The 20,759-nt window shown below is 40.6% G+C and overlaps 1 long non-coding RNA gene across 1 annotated transcript in view; it reads right to left on the bottom strand.

Annotated features, from left to right (window-relative positions):
* LOC309646347 overlaps positions 1 to 20,053 on the bottom strand; it is a 474,351-nt gene extending 454,298 nt beyond the window's left edge. Inside the window, exon 1 of the long non-coding RNA XR_014255310.1 lies at positions 12,527 to 20,053. This is a non-coding gene — a long non-coding RNA (uncharacterized lncRNA). The remainder of the gene's footprint in view (positions 1 to 12,526) is intronic.
* Positions 20,054 to 20,759: the final 706 nt, after the last annotated feature.

Raw genomic sequence — 20,759 nt, forward strand, 5'->3', positions numbered from 1 at the left:
ATAGGAACATACATATCGATAATTACCTTAAATGTAAATGGATTAAATGCTCCAACCAAAAGACATAGACTGGCTGAATGGATACAAAAACAAGACCCGTATATATGCTGTCTACAAGAGACCCACTTCAGACGTAGGGACACATACAGACTGAAAGTGAGGGGATGGAAAAAGATAGCCCATGCAAATGGAAATCAAAAGAAAGCTGGAGTAGCAATTCTCATATCAGACAAAATAGACTTTAAAACAAAGACTATTACAAGAGACAAAGAAGGACACTACATAATGATCAAGGGATCAATCCAAGAAGAAGATATAACAATTGTAAATATTTATGCACCCAACATAGGAGCACCTCAATACATAAGGCAAATACTAACAGCCATAAAAGGGGAAATCGACAGTAACACAATCATAGTAGGGGACTTTAACACCTCACTTTCACCAATGGACAGATCCTCCAAAATGAAAACAAATAAGGAAACACAAGCTTTAAATGATATATTAATCAAGATGGAGTTAATTGATATTTCTAGGAAATTCCATCCAAAAACAACAGAATACACTTTCTTCTCAAGTGCTCATGGAACATTCTCCAGGTTAGATTATATCTTGGGTCACAAATCAAGCCTTGGTAAATTTAAGAAATTTGAAATCATATCAAGCATCTTTTCCGACCACAACGCTATGAGACCAGATATCATTTACAGGAAAAAATCTGTAAAAAATACAAACATGTGGAGGCTAAACAATACACTACTTAATAACCAAGAGATCACGGAAGAAAGCAAAGAGGAAATCAAAAAATACCTAGAAACAAGTGACAATGAAAACGCGACCCAAAACCTATGGGATGCACCAAAAGCAGTTCTAAGAGGGAAGTTTATAGCAATACACTCCTACCTTAAGAAACAAGAAACATCTCAAATAAACAACCTAACCTTACACCTAAAGCAATTAGAGAAAGAAGAACAAGAAAACCCCAAAGTTAGCAGAAGGAAAGAAATCATAAAGATCAGATCAGAAATAAATGAAAAAGAAATGAAGGAAATGATAGCAAAGATCAATAAAACTAAAAGCTGGTTTTTTGAGAAGATAAGCAAAATTGATAAACCATTAGCCAGACTCATCAAGAAAAAAAGGGAGAAGACTCAAATCAACAGAATTAGAAATGAAAAAGGAGAAGTAACAACTGACATTGCAGAAATACAAAGGATCATGAGAGATTACTACAAGCAACTATATGCCAATAAAATGGACAACCTGGAAGAAATGGACAAATTCTTAGAAATGCACAACCTTCTGAGACTGAACCAGGAAGAAATAGAAAATATGAACAGACCAGTCACAAGCACTGAAATTGAAACTGTGATTAAAAATCTTCCAACAAACAAAAGCCCAGGACCAGATGGCTTCACAGGTGAATTCTCTCAAACATTTAGAGAAGAGCTAACACCTATCCCTCTCAAACTCTTCCAAAATATAGCAGAGGGAGGAACACTCCCAAACTCATTCTACAAGGCCACCACCACCCTGATACCAAAACCAGACAAAGATGTCACAAAGAAAGAAAACTACAGGCCAACATCACTGATGAACATAGATGCAAAACTGCTCAACAAAATACTAGCAAACAGAATCCAACAGCACATTAAAAGGATCATACACCATGATCAAGTGGGGTTTATCCCAGGCATGCAAGGATTCTTCAATATACACAAATCAATCAACGTGATACACCATATTAACAAATTGAAGGAGAAAAACCATATGATCATCTCAATAGATGCAGAGAAAGCTTTTGACAAAATTCAACACCCATTTATGATAAAAACCGTCCAGAAAGTAAGCATAGAGGGAACTTGCCTCAACATAATAAAGGCCATATATGACAAACCCACAGCCAACATCGTCCTCAATGGTGAAAAACTGAAACCATTTCCACTAAGATCAGGAACAAGACAAGGTTGCCCACTCTCACCACTATTATTCAACATAATTTTGGAAGTTTTAGCCACAGCAATCAGAGAAGAAAAAGAAATAAAAGGAATCCAAATCAGAAAAGAAGAAGTAAAGCTGTCACTGTTTGCAGATGACGTGATACTGTACATAGAGAATCCTAAAGATGCTACCAGAAAACTACTAGAGCTAATCAATGAATTTGGTAAAGTAGCAGGATACAAAATTAATGCACAGAAATCTCTTGCATTCCTATACACTAATGATGAAAAATCTGAAAGTGAAATTAAGAAAACACTCCCATTTACCATTGCAACAAAAAGTACTGTGTTTTAATAATTTTTTTTTTTTGCTGGATTTAAAGTTGCATCAGTTTTCCATTGTTTTTAATTTTTACTAGTTTTTACAGAATATGGGCTGGGCACTTACTAGATTAAGTGCCCTAAGTGACAGAGAGAGAGTGTGGAGAGTGGCGAGATTCCCTTCTTTACCCAGGAAATTGACACTGGTGTAAAACTATTAACGAGCATACTTTCCCCCCATCCCTAGCCCCTGGAAACCACTGATTTTGTTCTCTATCGGTGTAATTTTGACATTTTGAGAATGTCATATACATGGTACCCTTGTACTTTTTTTTATTGAAGTGTAGTTGATTTACAATGTTGTGTTAATTTCTGCTGTACAGCAAAGTGACTCAGTTATATATATATACATTCTTTTTTATATTCTTTTCCATTATGGTTTATCACAGGATATTGAATATAGTTTCCTGTGCTATACAGTAGGACCTTGTTGTTCATCCATTCTATATATAATAGTTTGCATCTGCTAACCCCATACTCCCACTCCATCTCTCCCCCACCCCCTCCCCCTTGGCAACCACAAGTCTGTTCTCTATATCTGTAAGTCTTTTTCTGTTTCATAGATTGGTTCATTTGTGTCATATTTTAGATTCCACATATAAATGATATCATATGGTATTTGTCTTTCTCTTTCTGACTTAACTTCACTTAGTATGGTAATCTCTAGGTCCATCCATGTTGCTGCAAATGGTGCCCTTGTACTTTTGATGCTAGTTTTTGGTTATGCCTGTTTCCCAATTATGTCTACTTAGTTTTAAAATATCCTTAAACCTACTTTTACTTTATAATGTTACATTATATTAATATATAATACATTATAATTATTGGGTTGGCCAAAAAGTAAGATGTTATGGAAAACCCCGAACGAACTTTTTGTCCAGCCAGTATATTAAATTAATATATTATATTTTCCTTTATTTTACTCTCCATCACATACCATGACACCCTCCTCCCTTTTAAGGAATGTACAAAAGAGTTGGGGGAAGCAAGACCCCAGAAAAGGCTAAAATGTAAAGAGACAACCATTAAGGTTTCTAAATGGGGTTTCTTATCCTTGTGGTCCCCCTGTCCTGCCTTCTTAGCACTCATAAGCATTGAGGAAGGAAAAGGTGTGATCATGCTGAGAGTAAACTCAACAGCGTCGACTCTAAACTCTGTGACCTTGGGCAATGTATTTTACTTCTCTGAGCCTCAGTTACTTTACTTTTAAAATGGGGATAATAGTACCTACCTCCTAGGGGTGGTCGTGAGGGTTAAATGAGTAAGAATATGTAATATGCTTAGGACCATGCCAGGTGCACCTGCAGCATTTCTGTGTCTGGTGCTCTCATCAGCTTCATCCCCCTCATCATTTCCACAGTCAAACACAGCCAAGAAGGAGTGAGAGGGTTCACCCCTTTTTTGATCCCAGTGCAAAAGCAGTCCATCAAAAATACTGTACGTAGCACAAGGAGTCGGCAAGCTCTGAGGGTGCACAGAGGCTGGGATGGAGCTTGTGGAGAGACTCCTGTAGTACCCAGCTCTCTCTAGCACCCGCGCTTTGGCTTAGGTGCTTATGCAAAGTCTGAAACCCTCCCCTCTCTGCTTCCTGTTCCAGTTCTTCCCAAATTTGCCTCAAGCATCTCCAGCAGAGACCACATGCTCCAGCCAAGGGGGGTCCCACAGAACCACTCACTCAGCCCTCGCTTCTTGGACTCTTGCCCAGTCGTGGTAACACGGGGGTGGCGTTTGGTGACTGTGACCACTTTGGTGCCTGCCAAGTCTGTCGCTCAATAACCTAAGGTAATTGGTTTCCTTTCCTTTGTGACTCACCCCATTCTGAGTCTGTGATCAGCTCTATTGGAAAAATTGGGAATTTACTTTCTATTATATCTTGTAATCACCTGTTACCGTTAAATGGATAGTTTTAATTTTTCTACTGCTATTGTAATTTTTTAAATTTTATTTTGAAACAATTTTTCATTCCTACGAAGCTGCAAACGTAGTTAAAAGAGTTGCTGTGTGCCCTTCTCCAAGCTTCCCTCAACGGTAACATCTCACATAACCAGACTGCACCATCAAAATTAGGAAAGTGACTCTGGTACAATACTGTTAACTAAACCACAGACATTATTTGGATTTTGTCCGTCTTTACGGATTCTCGTTCGTGCCCGCGCGCACGCGCGTGTGTATATGTGTTTGTAGATCTACGAAATTTCATCAAATGAATAAGTCCATGCAACCACCACAATCAGGGCACAGAACTGTTCCATCAGCACAAAGAAATTCCTTCACGCTACCCTTTTCTAGCCACACCCCCACCCCTAATGGCCTGCAACCATCGATTTGTTTTCCATCATAACAATTTTGACATTTTGAGAATGCTATGTAAATAGTGCCCTTGTAATTTTTTATTCTAGATTTTGGTTATGCCTCCTTTTGCAGTTGTATCTACTGTTTCCAAAGTATCTAGAAACATACTTTTATATTTTATTTTATTCCCCATCACTCCCCATGCATGACATCCTTCACCCATTTGGGGAATGTATAAAATAGGTGAGGGAAACAAAACAAAAGAGCAGACTAAAAATCAAAGTGACAACCGCTAAGTTGCTAAACAAGGAAATAATCGTGAGATTAGTAACACTAGCAGTAATAACAGTTTACATTTACTGGGCCCTGACCGTGTGCCAGGCACTGCTGTAGGTACTTTATAAACATCATCTCATTTAATTTTTACAACCCCCATCATGAGGTAGATGCTATTATTATCTTAACGGTGCTACTATTATATTATGGGTGAGGGAACTGAGGCACAAGGAGGTTATGTAAATTTCTCAAAGTTAATGCCACAAAGTAATGGAGCCAGGCTGGGAACCCAGGAAGAATTCACCCCGTCCCCCGAGTCCCACTACAAAGAAGAATTCACTTGATTTCTTTTATTCTGTAGCTAGGACCCACCCACACGGCTTCAGGAAACTCTGTGAAAATTCATAAACTCCTGAAGAGTCATAGATTCTCTGAGCTGAAGGGGCATCAGAGACCATGTGACTCAATTCCTTAATTTTACACTGAAGAGATGGAGGTCTGATAGCATTTGGGGCTTGAACAAATGATTTAGAGGCACAGGATTAGAACCTTGAGCTACTGGTGTCTTTTTTTTTAAAACAAATATTCCTTTTTTCCAGCCTTTTTGAGGTATAAGTGACAAATTAAAATTGTATATATTTAAGGTGTACAATGTGATGATTTGATAAATGTATACAATGTGACATGGTTACTACAATCCAGCTAATTTACATTCCCGTCACCTCACATGTTTACCCTTTTTTTTGGTGAGAACAATTAAGATATCAAGTATACATTACGATATTGTTAAACTATAGTTACCATGCTGTACATTAGATCCCCAGAACTTATTCATCCTGCATAACTCAAACTTCATAGATTTGAAAACCTTCTTAGGGATTTTCAGGGTTTGGGCAAAAGTCAAGGTGTGGGACCAGCTACCTTCTGCTTTGGTTTTTATATGAAAGTTTCTATCACTTGCTCTTGTCCTCCTCTCCCAAATAGAGTCTTTTTTTATGATCAGTATAACCTTGTCATTTTATGATTAGTCACTAACCAAAGTCAATTCACTTGTTCGGTTCATATTAGTCAGGGTTCTCCAGAGAAACAGAACCAACAGGATGGTGGTATATATCAATATATAAAGAAATTTGTTATAAGGAATTAGCTCGTGCAATTTTGGAGGCTGAGAAGTCCCAAGATCGGCAGTCAGCAAGCTGGAGGTGCCGTGCACACACACACAGACACACACATACACACACACCCCCACACACTTCTACTGTATTACAGCCATTGTGATTTGCAGGCTTATTTGTTATAGCAGCTAATATTACCTTAATTAATACATGGCATCAAGTCTGATTCATTTCAATCCAATTCACCCAGCAACCAGTCACTGAGCATCTATATGCCAGGCACCGGCCTGAGTGGTGGAGTGCCAGCCCCTATAGTGTAGGTATGATTCCTGCCCTCATAGTGCTTTCAGGGTAGGGGGCTGGCGCCCTGCTTCTGGCCTCTCCCAGTGTTCTGTGCTTTTGTCTATCATAACACTTCTCATGTTTCATCATCATCGTGTATTTACCTGTCTCTACTGTGAAAATATGAGTTGCTTGAGGGTAGATAACATGTCTTAATTTGGTTTCTAACACCATGGTGCCGGAGACACAGTGCAGGTTGGTAAATGTTTAATGAATAAATGCCCCACCTGCTGTTGTCACATTTTGCCCCCTTAACCCTGGTCAATAGAGAAGGACCCACTCCACGTCCTTTTTGCACTTTGTGACTTACTGGCCTTTTTCAGAACCACATAGAAGTCTCTCCACAAACAAGGCAAATTCATTGAATCAGAAGAGAAATTTTCTGTCTCACTCCGTGGCTTCCCCCCCATGAGAAAATAAAATATTTGACCGTTTTCTCTGTTGTCCTCCTACTATGTTTTGAATTGGGCTGCATTTTGCAGTGTTTCTCCTGCTCAGAAATGATGAATACCCTTTAAACCAACACAGTGTTATTTGCAAATGAACTTAAAGAGGAACAAAACCGTACAGGGCCGAAGTGGGCTCCAGCAGTGGCTTGGAAAAACACATTTTTCAAAGTACCAACCAAAAGGAATTTACCCAATTTAATTTTCAGGTAGGTCTATAAAATTAATAAGTATTCTGACTGAAAAACATAATTAAACCAACGGTGAATGTAAATGAGGAAGGGAAGTATCGTGCTATGACTAGAAGATCGTTTTGCAACCGAATGACCCATACCAAGAAAACAAATTATTAATGCAGTCTTATTTCTCAAGAATATTCAGGGAAACAAGAAAGCTCTTGCAGTTCTGTATAATCATCTTCTTGGGGATGTATGAGCAAAGAACAGCAGGCTCAGCTGGAACAAGAGGTCGTTTCCACAGCACTGAAGCCAAAGGGGAGCTGCCATTTTTCATATCCAGGTGGAGACAGTTTATATAAAACCGGAGCCCACCTCCCACCCTATGGAAGACACTGCTCAAAGCTAGGCCTCCTACTAACATAATCTTGATTTTGTTTAAGGGAGGGCATTCTGCAAGCTACAGGGCATGGATCATGACTCGTCTAAGCCATTCAGGCACCTCTGTTGACCTTTGCTGGATACCGTATTTCTCAGCTCACCTTGCAGCTAGGAGTGACCACAGGACACTGTCCTGGCCAAGGAGACATCAGCAGATATCTGCTATGAAACTGGAAAATAGTTTCTCCCTAATAAAAGGAGAAAGAAGTAAAATGATCCTCTCTCAACACCCTGGCTCCCCCATTTTAACTTCTCGTTCCTGTCTTTGAAGGTAGCCCTGATGCCTGGAATTGTGGCAGCCATTTTGCAGCCATGAATCAACAAACATGAATATAAAAAGCCAATAAGCTAGAGATTGTAGTCCATACTGGAAGAGATCTGGATCTTTAATGACATAATTGAGTTGCTAAACCAAACTAGGAGTGTCTGTCTCCAGCCTTCTTGTTAGTGAGATAAGAGATGTCTACATTGTTTAGGCTACTGTTGATTAGAATTCTGTTACAGCCAAACAGAATCCTAACTGTTTCTAATTCAACCCCCCCTGTAATGTCCCCAGAAGCCATCTCTTCCTCACCAACTGCTCTGCTGCTTTCCAGTTCAGGCCTGCTCATCTCTCATCTGAGCTATTGCTCCAGCCTTTTAACCAGCCTCCCTACCTTCAGTCTCATCCAGACTATCTCCTGCACAGCAGCCTCTGTGATATAATGTTCCTTCCCAATTTGTGCATCTGACCAATGCCTGTTCATCCTTTAGGCGCCTTTAGTGTCAAAATCAATCACCACCTTCTTTGAGAATCCATCTCAGTTTTCCCAGGCAAATTCATTGATCCCTTCTCCTTTTCTACAGGTAGTACTATTTCCATATGTATTTCAGAGTATTCCTTCCTCACTTACTTCCTCAAACATTTGATGTACCAGAAAGCACATCTGGTCTTGTCTCTTCCACTTACAGTTACATGTATCTCAGTAGAGATCTAGCTTGTGGTCAGAGACTACATCTTATTCCTTTTGTGTCCCTAGCACCTAGCACAGCCTTTGACACCTCCTAAGAACTCCATAAATATTCATGGAAGAAATTCAACCTTCGAGGCACAGGAGATAAAGTAGTGAACAAGACAGAACAGTCCGTTCTACCCTTCTGGTTTACCAACTCCAGCAGGAGACTCAGTAAACAAATAATTGCAGACATTTAAGCTTGGAGAGTGTGTGGGATGCTAAAAAAGGGGAATTAGAAGATACTGTGAGGAGTGTAACACAGGAATCTAGATTGTAGAAGGAGGGGTCAGACCAGGGCTCCCTGAGGAAGTCACTCGTGTATATTAAAACCCTCAAGGCCACGAAAAGGGAAGAAATTGAGTTTTTCCAAAGAGCTAGAAGAGAGTCATTGTGGCCATAGCACAGTGAGGAAGGGGAGGAGAGGATTCAGGGAGGTAAGCAGGGGCCAGACCACGGGGGGCTTGGAAGACCGTGGGAAGGTTTTTTTTAACATAAAAAAGTGTATTTTTTCATGCTAAAAATGTCCAATTTTGTCACACATTGTGTATGTTTTAAATAAATTTAGTCCAATAATCCTGATATACAGAAAACATTGATCATCAAATTATCAAATCAATAATACCTTTCCAGCATTTATTAATAATGTGCATGTAGATTATCTTGTTACTGGAATAAGTTAGTCAGCATCTATTTCCCAGATGAACTGAAACACACAAAACGTTGGTCATTCATCTCAAGTTTCAGTTTTAAAATAATGAGTAGTGGTGATATGTGGTTTAATTCTTTAAAAAAATTATTTTATGATGGTAAGACCACTTAACGTGAGATCTGCCCTCTTAACACAATTTTAAGTGTACAATAGAGCGTGGTTGACGACAGGTGCCATGTTGCACTGCAGATCTCCAGAGCTGAGTCACCTGACTTCACTGAAATTTTGAGCCTGTTGATTAGCAACTCCCCATTTCCTTCCCAGTAGGCCCTGGGAGCCATCATTCCTTCCTTGATTCTACAAGTTTGCCTATTTTCAATATCTCATATAAGTGGAATCATGCATCTTTCTGTGACAGGCTTATTTCACTTAACACAGTATCCTCAAGGTTCATTCATGTTTTTGCAGAATTGCAGAATTTCCTTCTTTCTTAAGGCTAAATAGTATTGCGATGTATGTCTCTACCACATTTTCATTGTTCATCTGTTGATGGACATTTAGGTTGTTTCCACATGCAAAGGATTTTTGACGTTTCTCCCAAGTGCAATGGGAAGCGACTGAAGGGTTTCAGGAAGAAGGGATGACAGTGATCTAATTTACATTTAAGACAGTCACTTTGTTGGCTCTGATGAGACGTTATTGGAAGGAAACAAGAGTGGAGGTTGAGGGTGGAGTTAGGAGTCTACTTCAGGAAAAGATGGCAACTTGGGTTAGGGAGAGAGCTGTGGGCTGAGAGGAATGGGCAGATAGGAGGGAGGTTTGGGAGTTAAATTGACAGGACTTGGTGACAGGTTGGATGGGGGGCTTGGGAAGCAGGAGAGACGCAGTTTCAGACACACAGGGCTGTCTCTACCTTCGCCCTCCTGCCTGGCTGCCTCCTGACTTCCCTTGGGGCACGGGGCCAGGGTCTTCCATCTCCGAGAGGCTGCCAGGCTCCTTGTCCCAAGCAAACCCGCTTAGTGGGAACAAGGTCAAAGAGAAGCCTTTCCTTCTAGAAAAATCAATGAAACATAAACCAGAAGGAAAAATATTAAATCTGACTGCCTTTCCTTCCACACATCTGTCCCTGCAGAAAGATGTATGTGGCATTTCCCAGTAATTAAATCATACGGTTGAGAGGAAATGCAAGGGATCATTTAATTCTCCAAAGTCTGTTTCCCTGGAGGATGCTTCTTCTCCAGCCCCCACGGGAGCAAGGTTTGTGCAGAGCGCCGTCAGCCTCCTGCTGCAAGCCCTGCCCCTCGTGGCTGTGGTCTCCGCTGACCCGACTCAGTTAGGATTTCCTGTTATGAACTCTCAGAGCCCCCTACACCTTCTAGCACTTATCACTCTGCATTTAAATAATTAATCGTGTAGGCAGTTGTATAATGTCCTGTTAGGGTGGGGGACATGCCTGGTGTGTTCAGCCTGCTTTCAGAGTTCAGACTTATTTAATAGCACTAAATTAACTCACCCCAAGGGCTCACCCAGATATCTGACCATCCCCTGGATCATCTCGTGTCCTTGTGAAGGGCACCTCAAATCCCAGCCAGCCCCCAATCCCACCAACTCGGAGGAAATTCTCTCGTCTCAAATATCTGCTCTGATGCTTACAAGCTATGTGACTTTGTCCAGTTAGCTGACCTCTCCACTTCTCTGTTTCTTTATTCCTACAGTGAGAACTGTACCACCCACCACGACATAGTGGTTACGACCCTGGAGTCAGTGTGGCTCAGGTTCAAATCCCAGCTCTACCACTTCTCTGCTGTGTGACCTTGGGCAGGTCGCTTAACCTCTCTGAGTCTGTCCCCACTTCTCTAAATTGAGACTCAAGAGTATCTATGATGTAGGATTGCTGTGAAAATTAGATAGCGGGTTTTTTAGATAGCCCCAAATTTGGCGCTTATTACATACCTAATAACTATGAACTGTTATCATGATTATGGCTGGTTTATCATCTCACATAACTGTTGCAATGAAAGCACTTTAGTACACGGAATAGACGCTTAAATGACACCATTACCAACACCAGGGACAGCAATGGCTAACTCTTGTTGAGTGCTTAAAAGGTGCCAGACATTGTCTCAGTGGTTTACTTACGTTAACTCAGCAACCTTGAGAGGTGCTGATAATATCCCCATTTTAATATAAGGAAATTAGAACAACTCAACAAATATTAGATAATAGTACCATCAACAAACATTCAATCAGCACCTGCTATCTGCCAAGCACTACACTCAGCCCTGAGAATACAGACATTCTTTCCTTCTAGAAACCCACAGACCAGCAGAAGAGGTAAATAAACACATCACTAACTTAAAGTGCTCTGCTCACAGTATGAATAAAATTGTATGCAAATACTGAGTTAATAAGCAATTTTTTCTGAGACAGTAGGGGAGAGGATTAAACTGAAAGTATAGGAAAGAACTATGTAAATATGAAAGCACACACACAAAAAAGAAAAATAGTATCATTAGCAGTTAGAAATAGCTCCCTACCTACCTGCCCAGGCGAGAAAGAACATACCTCAGGTGTGAGGGGAAGAGAGTCAGCTTAGGTTCACTTGATTGACGTTGTCCCCTCCTTGGCTGGTAGAGTGGAGGGTCTTTTTTTTTTTTTTTTCTCTTTGCTTTTTTTTTTTTTTTAAAATCTTTATTGGAGTATAATTGCTTTACAGTGGTGTGTTAGTTTCTGCTTTATAACAAAGTGAATCAGTTATACATATACATATGTTCCCATATCTCTTCCCTCTTGCGTCTCCCTCCCTCCCACCCTCCCTATCCCACCCCTCTAGGTGGTCACAAAGCACCAAGCTGATCTCCCTGTGCTATGCGGCTGCTTCCCACTAGCTAGCTATTTTATGTTTGGTAGTGTATATATGTCCATGCCACTCTCTCACTTTGTCACAGCTTACCCTTCCCCCTCCCTGTATCCTTAAGTCCATTTTCTAGTAGGTCTGTGTCTTTATTCCCGTCTTGCCCCTAGGTTCTTCATGACCTTTTTTTTTTTTCCTTAGAGTCCATATATATGTGTTAGCATACTGTATTTGTTTTTCTCTTTCTGACTTACTTCACTCTGTATGACAGACTCTAACTCCATCCCCCTCACTACAAATAACTCCATTTCGTTTCTTTTTATGGCTGAGTAATATTCCATTGTATATATGTGCCACATCTTCTTTATCCATTCATCCGATGATGGACACTTAGGTTGCTTCCATGTCCTGGCTATTGTAAATAGAGCTGCAATGAACATTTTGGTACATGACTCTTTTTGAATTATGGTTTTCTCAGGGTATATGCCCAGTAGTGGGATTGCTGGGTCGTATGGTAGTTCTATTTGCAGTTTTTTAAGGAACCTCCATACTGTTCTCCATAGTGGCTGTATCAATTGACATTCCCACCAACAGTGCAAGAGGGTTCCCTTTTCTCCACACCCTCTCCAGCATTTATTGTTTGGAGATTTTTCGATGATGGCCATTCTGAGTGGAGGGTCTTGAGATGGCCCATATCTGTTCCTGCCTGAATGTGGGCTGAGCCATCTAATTCCAGAGTGGTGGCCTGATGTTAATAATAACAGTGGCTGAAATAGGAAAGCAGCTTTATTAGAAGCAAACCATTTCATTAATTTATTCATTCAACAAATATTTACTGAGTGTAGGACTCTCATCTGAGCGCTCGTCAGTCTACAATCTAGGCAAAGTCTGTGCCATCATAATGCGTATATCCCAGCAAGGAAGGTAGACCATGAGCAAATAAAATAATTTGCTTATGTTTTATAAATATTTAGTGGACTTGATGGTGATGTGTGCTAACAGAGGAAAATAGAGCAGGAAAAGGAGGGGAAAATGAGTCTTGGGAGGGAGAGTGGAATTATCATGTATACAGGGTGTTGTATTCATCTGCTAGGGCTGCCATAACAAAACACCACAGACTAGGGGTCCTAAAATACACACATTTATTTACCACAGTTCTGCAGGTCAGAAGTCCAAGGTCAAGGTGCTGGCAGGGTTGGTTTCTCCTGAGGCTTCTCTAATTGGCTTGCTGATGGCGGCCCCTTGCTGCCCCTTCACATAGTCGTCCTTCAGTGCATGTGCACTCCTGGTGTCTCTTTTTGTGTCCTAATCTTTTCTTATAAGGATACCCATCAGATTGGATTAGGCCTCACCCTAACAGCTTCATTTTAACTGCATGACCTCTTTAAAGACCCTTATCTCCAAATACAGTCACATGCTGACGTACTGGGGGTTAGAACGTCAGTACGTGAATGGGGGGAAGGAGGGGGGGGAACAGAATGCAGTCCATAACAGGTTTTGGGAAGCCTTCACCCATTTATATTATATTTGATTGTAGTTGACCAGAACTTGAAGGAAGAAATGAGTCACGTGGACGTTTGGAAGAGCATTCCGGCCGAGTAACAGCAAGGGCAAAGGCCCTGGAGTAGGAATTGAGTGGGTGAATTTGAAGAACAACAGGAGACAAAAGCAGCTCAGGCTGATTGAGTGATGCTGTCAGAGAGACCATGAGGCAGGATGAGCCTTGTAGTCAATGCTTGAAACGTGAATTTTATTCTTGGTGAAATGGAAGGGATTTTGGAGAGTTTTGAAAAAAGGAGTGGTACAGATTGCATCACTCTTGTTTTTAAAAGATTCCTCTGGCTGCCGTGCTGAAAGCAGACTTTAGGAAGGCAAAGGAAGAGAAAGAGGACTGGTTACAAAGCTATTGCAGTAATCTGGGAGAGGGGTGAGGGTGATCTGAGCCCAGGTGTTAGTCCTGCAGGTGTCAGGAAGCCAGGTGGAATATGATGAATGTTTTGAAAGTAGAGCTGAGAGGACTTACTGATTGGTTGGATGTGGGTGAAAGAAAAGGAGGAGACAGGGAGAGCCCACGTTCTTTGGCCTGGACCACCAGAAGAATGGAGCCTTGTTGACTGAGACAGGAGAGACTACAGTTGGACAGGTGGGAAGTGGGTAGATTGGAGCCCTTTGGACCATTTGGTATGAGCTGCCAACAAGACACCTGCAGAACTACTGAAGGAGTTTAGTGCAGAGACATCCAGGTTTGGAAGCAGAAATTTGAGAATCATCAACTTACTTTGAAACCCATGGGACAAGAAGATACGGCGGCAGGGATGAACACAAACAAAGCAGAGAAAAGCTCCGAGGAATCGCTCCCGGGCCACTGCAGTGCTGAAAGCAGAGGCTTCTAGCCGGGAAGGCCATGAACTCAGAGGGCAAAAATAAAAAGCGTCTTCATTTCCACTGACTCCTAACTGAAATTTGATATGTCCCTCAATAATGAATGAGGGAATAAACCACAGCAGCATTAAGTATTAGAGTAGCTGTGACCATGACACCAAGAGGAATCATAGCTAATTATCATGTTGTAAGTGTTGCCAATATTTCAAAATATCATTTACACTTATCACTGTTTAAAAATTATGAAGTCTTTAGACCTGCCACTGGACCTTTTTCTTTAATGTGTTAATAAAGAAGCCCATATATTACCATTTCACACATTAGTGTTATTAAATATTTTGATAACTATTTTCAGTGAAATTAGTTTCTTTGAAAAGGCAATGCATTTTATGGATTTTTTAAAAAAAATCATTATTCTGAGAAGATATCCACAAGCTTCATCTGCCTGTTGAAGGGGTCCAAGCCACAGAAAAAAAAAAGCTCAGTCCTCTGCTTTAAAGGTTGAAGGGTCAACAAAGGAAGTGACGAGGAGCCAGGCTCCCAGACTGATTCTACAAACCTGGTCCCTCTCCCTGGTCCCTCCACCCTCCCTCCCTGATGACCATGTCCTATTTGTCTGGCCCTGTGCTCAGTGCAACTTGGATTCTGAAATGAGCGAGTCAGAGCCTCTTCCCCCAGTGACCCTGTTTTCCAGAAGGGGCACAAGTACCCATACAGACATTATACTCGTCAGATGTTCTTGCAACCGACAAAGGATACTCAGCTACTCTGTGCAAGTTCCCAAGACTATACTATATAGCTTTCAAATGCAGGTTTTTACAGCCGGGGAGCAAAGAATTGACACTGTCATTGTACTCTTTTGTGGATTTCTCTCTTCTAGAAGTATTCAGCTCAGAGAGAAGATCTCTTTGGAGAGAGTAGTCTATCTACATAGATTTCATCACAGAAGGATTAAGTCCCTTAAAGAACACATCCTGCCTCACGGGGCCACTCAGGATGAGAAGTTCCTTTCCACTGGTGGCCCGCTCTGTTTTCTCCTCGCTCACTTAAGTCCCTCCCTGGCCCAGGCTGGAGTCAGGGATGGGGGAGGGGACCAACAGCAAGAGCTATTTTCATTGTTCTTTTGCAGATTTTCTTTCCAAAACCTTGTGCGTGCCGTTTATCCCGCTGCACTTCTGAAAATAGAAGCACCAGAATGTTCAGATCCACATTTTGGGCCCTGTAGCTTGAGGCCTTCTATCTCACTGATGCTGTTTTGGGAGCTAACAAACGGCTGAATAGATTTTCTTGGCTCGCACCCACTGTCTCGAAGCAGCAGTCAGAGGGGTAGAGCATTTCAGAGCATTATCTTCGCCCCAAGAGGAAACCAACAGCATCAGAAAGCATCATCCTGCCTGCATTGCTGGGGGAAGACTTCACACCCACTTCCATGGCCTGCAAAAGAAATACAGAAAAGAGTTTGCTGCAAAAAAATGTGTCTATTAAAAAGCTTTAATTAAGAGACATACTAGACCAGCTTCATTTTTCCCCATTGGTAAAATGGAGGAGATGGTCTCAACTAAATGAAAGAATGTAGGTATGAGGGGTGGGTATTTCACTATGAATTTGCCTTAGTTGAGAGGAGACCGTCTCCTCTTGGGGAAAATATCTTGGTAAGTGGTTTAGATGAAAGGGAAAGCGTGGAAGGCATGAGACGGCAGAAGCTCGGCTGACAGAAGACTTCGTTAAACTGCTTGGTTTAGAAACAGACAAGAAATAGATAAGAAGTAGACACCCTTTCATAAATGGTGGTAACTTTATTTTAATAACATATTCAATACAATGAAGTAAGAAAGGCCTTTCTAACCATTCGTCTATTCAACAAACATTTTTAAGTGCCAGGCACTGTTCTATGCACAGAGATCCACATTTATGTCTTCTAGAAGACTCTCCGTGAATATAAATGTGTGTTGGAGCATGGAGAAATGTTTGTAAAAATAAGGCATCAAGAGCACTGATGGATTCTTATAACTGGGTGACTGAGAGCAAGGGCTTTGCCATCAGCCAGACCTGCCAGGGTTCAAATCCCAGGCCTTCCTGCCAGTGATGTCACCTTGGTCAAGTTACTAAGTCCTCTGGGCCTCTGTCACCCACGGGGTTATAAGAACCAGGTAAGATAATGGTATGAAACATTTAGCACGGCACCTGCATATAATATGTACCTCCCAATGATAGCTGCTATCATTAAATAAACCCTCCCTTGCTATGTTCGTTCCCAAAGAACTTAACCTGCAAAAGTGTAATCTCATAATAAGCTGGGGTTATTAGTAAAATTCAACCATTAAGAAAGTGTTCTTTTCTCTGCTTAGTGTGGAATCTGCGAAGCCCTGCTCTGGAAGGAGTTGGAATTATGCACTTCTGTGTCCATTCTTATTCATGCATCCTTTATGCCAATATTTGTTGAAGCCACACTATGTGTCAGACACTCTGCTGGGTATTGGAAAGGCAGTGGTGACAGAGAGGTGATCCTTGTTCGCATGGACATTGCATTTTAGCTGAGGAGATAAAGTATTAACTGCACAGATGATTACTTAGCAATTATATACTAAACAGTACATGGACCAGTGGGAATGGGACAGAGGAAATGATCCTGGTATGGGAAAGACTGCTCAGTGGATGTGGCATTTGGGCTGATGCTTGAAGGATCTGGCAGGATTTAACATATAGTCTTGGTGTTCCAATCACTGTGTGTTGAGCCACTGGGCTCAGCAGTCCCCTGGCATTACTATTTGTGAAATCAGAGAGAGACTGAGCAGCATGGCGGGTAAGAACATGGGTTCTGGAGCCAAACTGCCCTGGTTTGTAACCACCTTGGATGACGTCTCTGCCTCAGTTCCTCATCTGTAAAATGGGGATGAAAATAGTGCCTGCCTTGTTGGTTCATGGTGAAGATCAATGAGTAAAATAATATCATTAAATAATGGGAAACACTCATACCGTAAACCCTAAGTAAGTATTGGTGATTATTGGAGTTAATATTGTTATTTGAAATGAAGGAATAGGTCTTCTCCACTAAAATCTGTCCCACATATCTGGGAAATGGTGAGAAAACGCACACCAAAAATGGGCTAATCACTCCAATCCCACCTGCTCACATTTTCTATGCAGTCCCATCATTTTGAAGTGAATTTGGCCATCTTTCTTTGAAAGTGACATCGTCTGAGGCTGGGAGTGGAACCTACATTCTTCTTAGAGAAGTGAACAATCAGTATAAGAACTGCCGTGGGCAGAATGTCAAACAGAGACAAAGATGCAAAATCCAATTTTTCTCCGATGGTAGTATTTTCGACTCACTTTCATGGTCTTGATTCTTTAAATCCCTGGTAAACTCATCCAATTCTCCCTTCTATGAAGCTTCCACTCCCTAAAAAGGGAGTTAAAAATGTTATTTTTATAGCTGGCATGAAAATACTCTTTAGGGGATCCTGTCTTTTTTAGAAAGACGTCTTGATAATAAGTTTGAAGTGTAGAAGGATAGTAAAAAAAAGAAAGAGAGATAGATGACCAGCTTTGTACTCCAGACATTTTGGGTTGGGAAAAGTGAGAGACAGAGGAAAAGGGAAAAGTCACAGAATAAATCCAGCAAAGAAGCCAGAAATGGTCAATTTAAAAAAAAAATAAGAAACAGGAATAGCTGAAGGATTTTTTAGATCTCGTGTGCCTAAAAATCAGTTTTCAAGTTGTGTGCTGGGTAGAAGTCATCCATCACCTTAAACTTTCTTTTAAGACACACACCAAATAAATGTCTTTTGTAAATTTTGGACGCAGAAAATTAAGGAAAAGTTTATGGTGTCCATATCTGCATAGTCCTCCTCAGAATGAGACTGTGGTGAGATTAACAGGAAGTTAGAACTAGAGGTAACCTTAAGAATATATGACCCTGGAATCTGCAGAAATCTTGGAGCAGAGATCAAATTTTCCAGCTGAGTGTGGGATAGGGGGCTTGTGTCAATTGTAAGGAAATGGGGCAGGGTGTCCTCAGATGACTTGTGAGTCACATGACCCTCTCCTTTATAAAGTTTCACACAGCAGTGCATGGATTGCTGGAGAAACTAGCTTATGCGCCATTCTTATGACTGTTCGGGGCAGATCAGACATAAAAGACAGTAAAAGAAATCATTAGGTGCTCAAAGCAAAACAAATGAAAGCATAAAAATCTCAACATAAAAACTTATAAAAGAGCCTAACTAACCTAAAAAAAAAGTCTTGCTAACTGAAACAAAGAAATCAAGAGGAAATTAACACAGTATTGTGAAGCAATTATACTCCAACAAAGATCTATTTAAAAAAAAAAAAGAAATCAATAGAAAGGCAAAAATGCAGTGGTTTTACTGATTTAAGATTCACCCTCTCGTCTAGATTAAAAAGGTATATTTAAACTTTTACTTTGCTTCTTCCAAGGCACTAGGAACTTTGTCTTGTCTTGGGGTGTTTTGTTTTGCCCGAGCTCATCACCCTATAAACTACCTCCTGCTGCAGTGGGAAGAGATGGAAACAAGAAAAAGCTACAGGCGTCCCTCATTTCATTGTGCTTCATTTTATCACACTTCCCAGTTTTTTTTTAAAATAAATTGAAGGTTTGTGGCATTCCTGCATCAAGCAAGTCTATCAGCACCATTTTCCCAACAACATTTGCTCACTTCGTGTCTGTGTGTCACATTTTGGTAATTCTCACAATAGTTCAAGCTTTTTCGTTATTATTATGTTTGTTATGATGACCTGTGATCCGTGATCTTTGATGCTATCATGACTCACTGAAGGCTCAGGTGATGCCCTTTTTAGCAATAAAGTATATTTTAATTGAGGCATGAACATTTTTTTTTAGACATAATGCTTTTGCACATTTAATAGACTACAATACAGTGGGAACATAAATTTTATATGTGCCGGGAAACCGAAAAATTCATGTAACTCAGTTTATTGCATAACTCGCTTTATTGCCTTTGTCTGGAACTGAATCCACAGTATCTCCGAGGTCAGCCTGTACCCCAATTTAAAAATGAGGTGCTTTTTTTTTTCATTGACAACTGCTTTTTTATTAAAAGTTACTGAATTCCATAAAGCACACAATGTAGTTTATGTTCAACTAACAAAAGTTTGATACATGTATTTAAAATATATAATATATAGATTTATCTGTCAATATTTATATTTTATTTAAAAAGCAGTAGCTTTACATATTTTACAACTTGATTTTATAAAATACATACATCTGCCCTATGCAAATCTTCAAGCATGAGCTTCCATTCCTATTAAAATGCGCAATCTGTATTTCTGAATATTGAGAGAAAAATGGTACCAACTAAAAATAACATATCCATTATGACTCGAACATGCACCTGATTTTTGGCTACTAGATAACTGACCTAATAATCTATTCAAATAACTATGTTCCTTGAGGTTGGCAATCAATTTGCATTACGTAAACAATCTGTGATTAACTATGAAGAGACTTGCATTTCCAGGGTATCTGACACAATCTACCAAATTCTTTATTTGTCCTGTTACAGGTTTTTAATTAGAGAAGCAAGATTATTCAGTAATTTGATGTGCCAGGAAATCTGACAAGTGAAGTCACACCTAACAAGCCGAAGCCCGGTGAGTTTTTTTTGTTTTTTTTTAAAATTATTTTTGGCGTCGTTGGGTCTTCATTGCTGTGCGCGGGCTTTCTCTAGTTGCGGTGAGCAGGGGCTACTCTTTGTTGCGGTGCGCAGGCTTCTCGTTGGAGTGGCTTCTTTTGTTGCGGAGCGCGGGCTTCAGTAGTTGTGGCTCGCGGGCTCTAGAGCGCGGGATCAGTAGTTGTGGCACACGGGCCTAGTTGCTCCGCGGCATGTGGGATCTTCCCGGACCAGGGCTCGAACCTGTGTCCCCTGCATTGGCAGGCAGATTCCTAACCACTGCGCCACCAGGGAAGCCCTAAAGCCCAGTGAGTTTTGAAACCATGCTTTTGCCTTTGAGAAAACAGCTCTGAGAATTATTGTAGGAGCAAACTTTTCTCAAAACCCTGAGGGTGTATGTGCCAAGAAATAGAACAAGAACTGTTTCTCCTTTCACAATCAACTGCGCTCAACTTGCAAAACTAGAGAGTTCTTTAGGTATGTGAAGACGTATTGGCTTCTAGTCAAACATTCCTTCCACATATTCAAAATGGCGTCAGATATCACACTGTTTTATTAACAAAAAATTTTTCATAAGAAAGGTATTCATGTAATAATTTTGGAGATTCATCCCCAACTATAAGTCCCAGTGCTAACATTTGAGAATTAAAGTCACAATAAACACCTCAATTATCAGGACCATAGAACCAGAACTTCAACTTGAAGGACAGAGATCTAAGTTTGAAGTACATGCTTAGATTCCACGGGCCTCTAATGGTAATGGTGTATATAAGTCTGTCTTTAATTTATGCTGAGAAAGTAAAAGTCTCCCAT

The sequence above is a fragment of the Balaenoptera physalus genome (genome assembly GCF_965194825.1).
Source record: "Balaenoptera physalus genome assembly, chromosome: 16".
Lineage (NCBI taxonomy): Eukaryota > Metazoa > Chordata > Mammalia > Artiodactyla > Balaenopteridae > Balaenoptera > Balaenoptera physalus.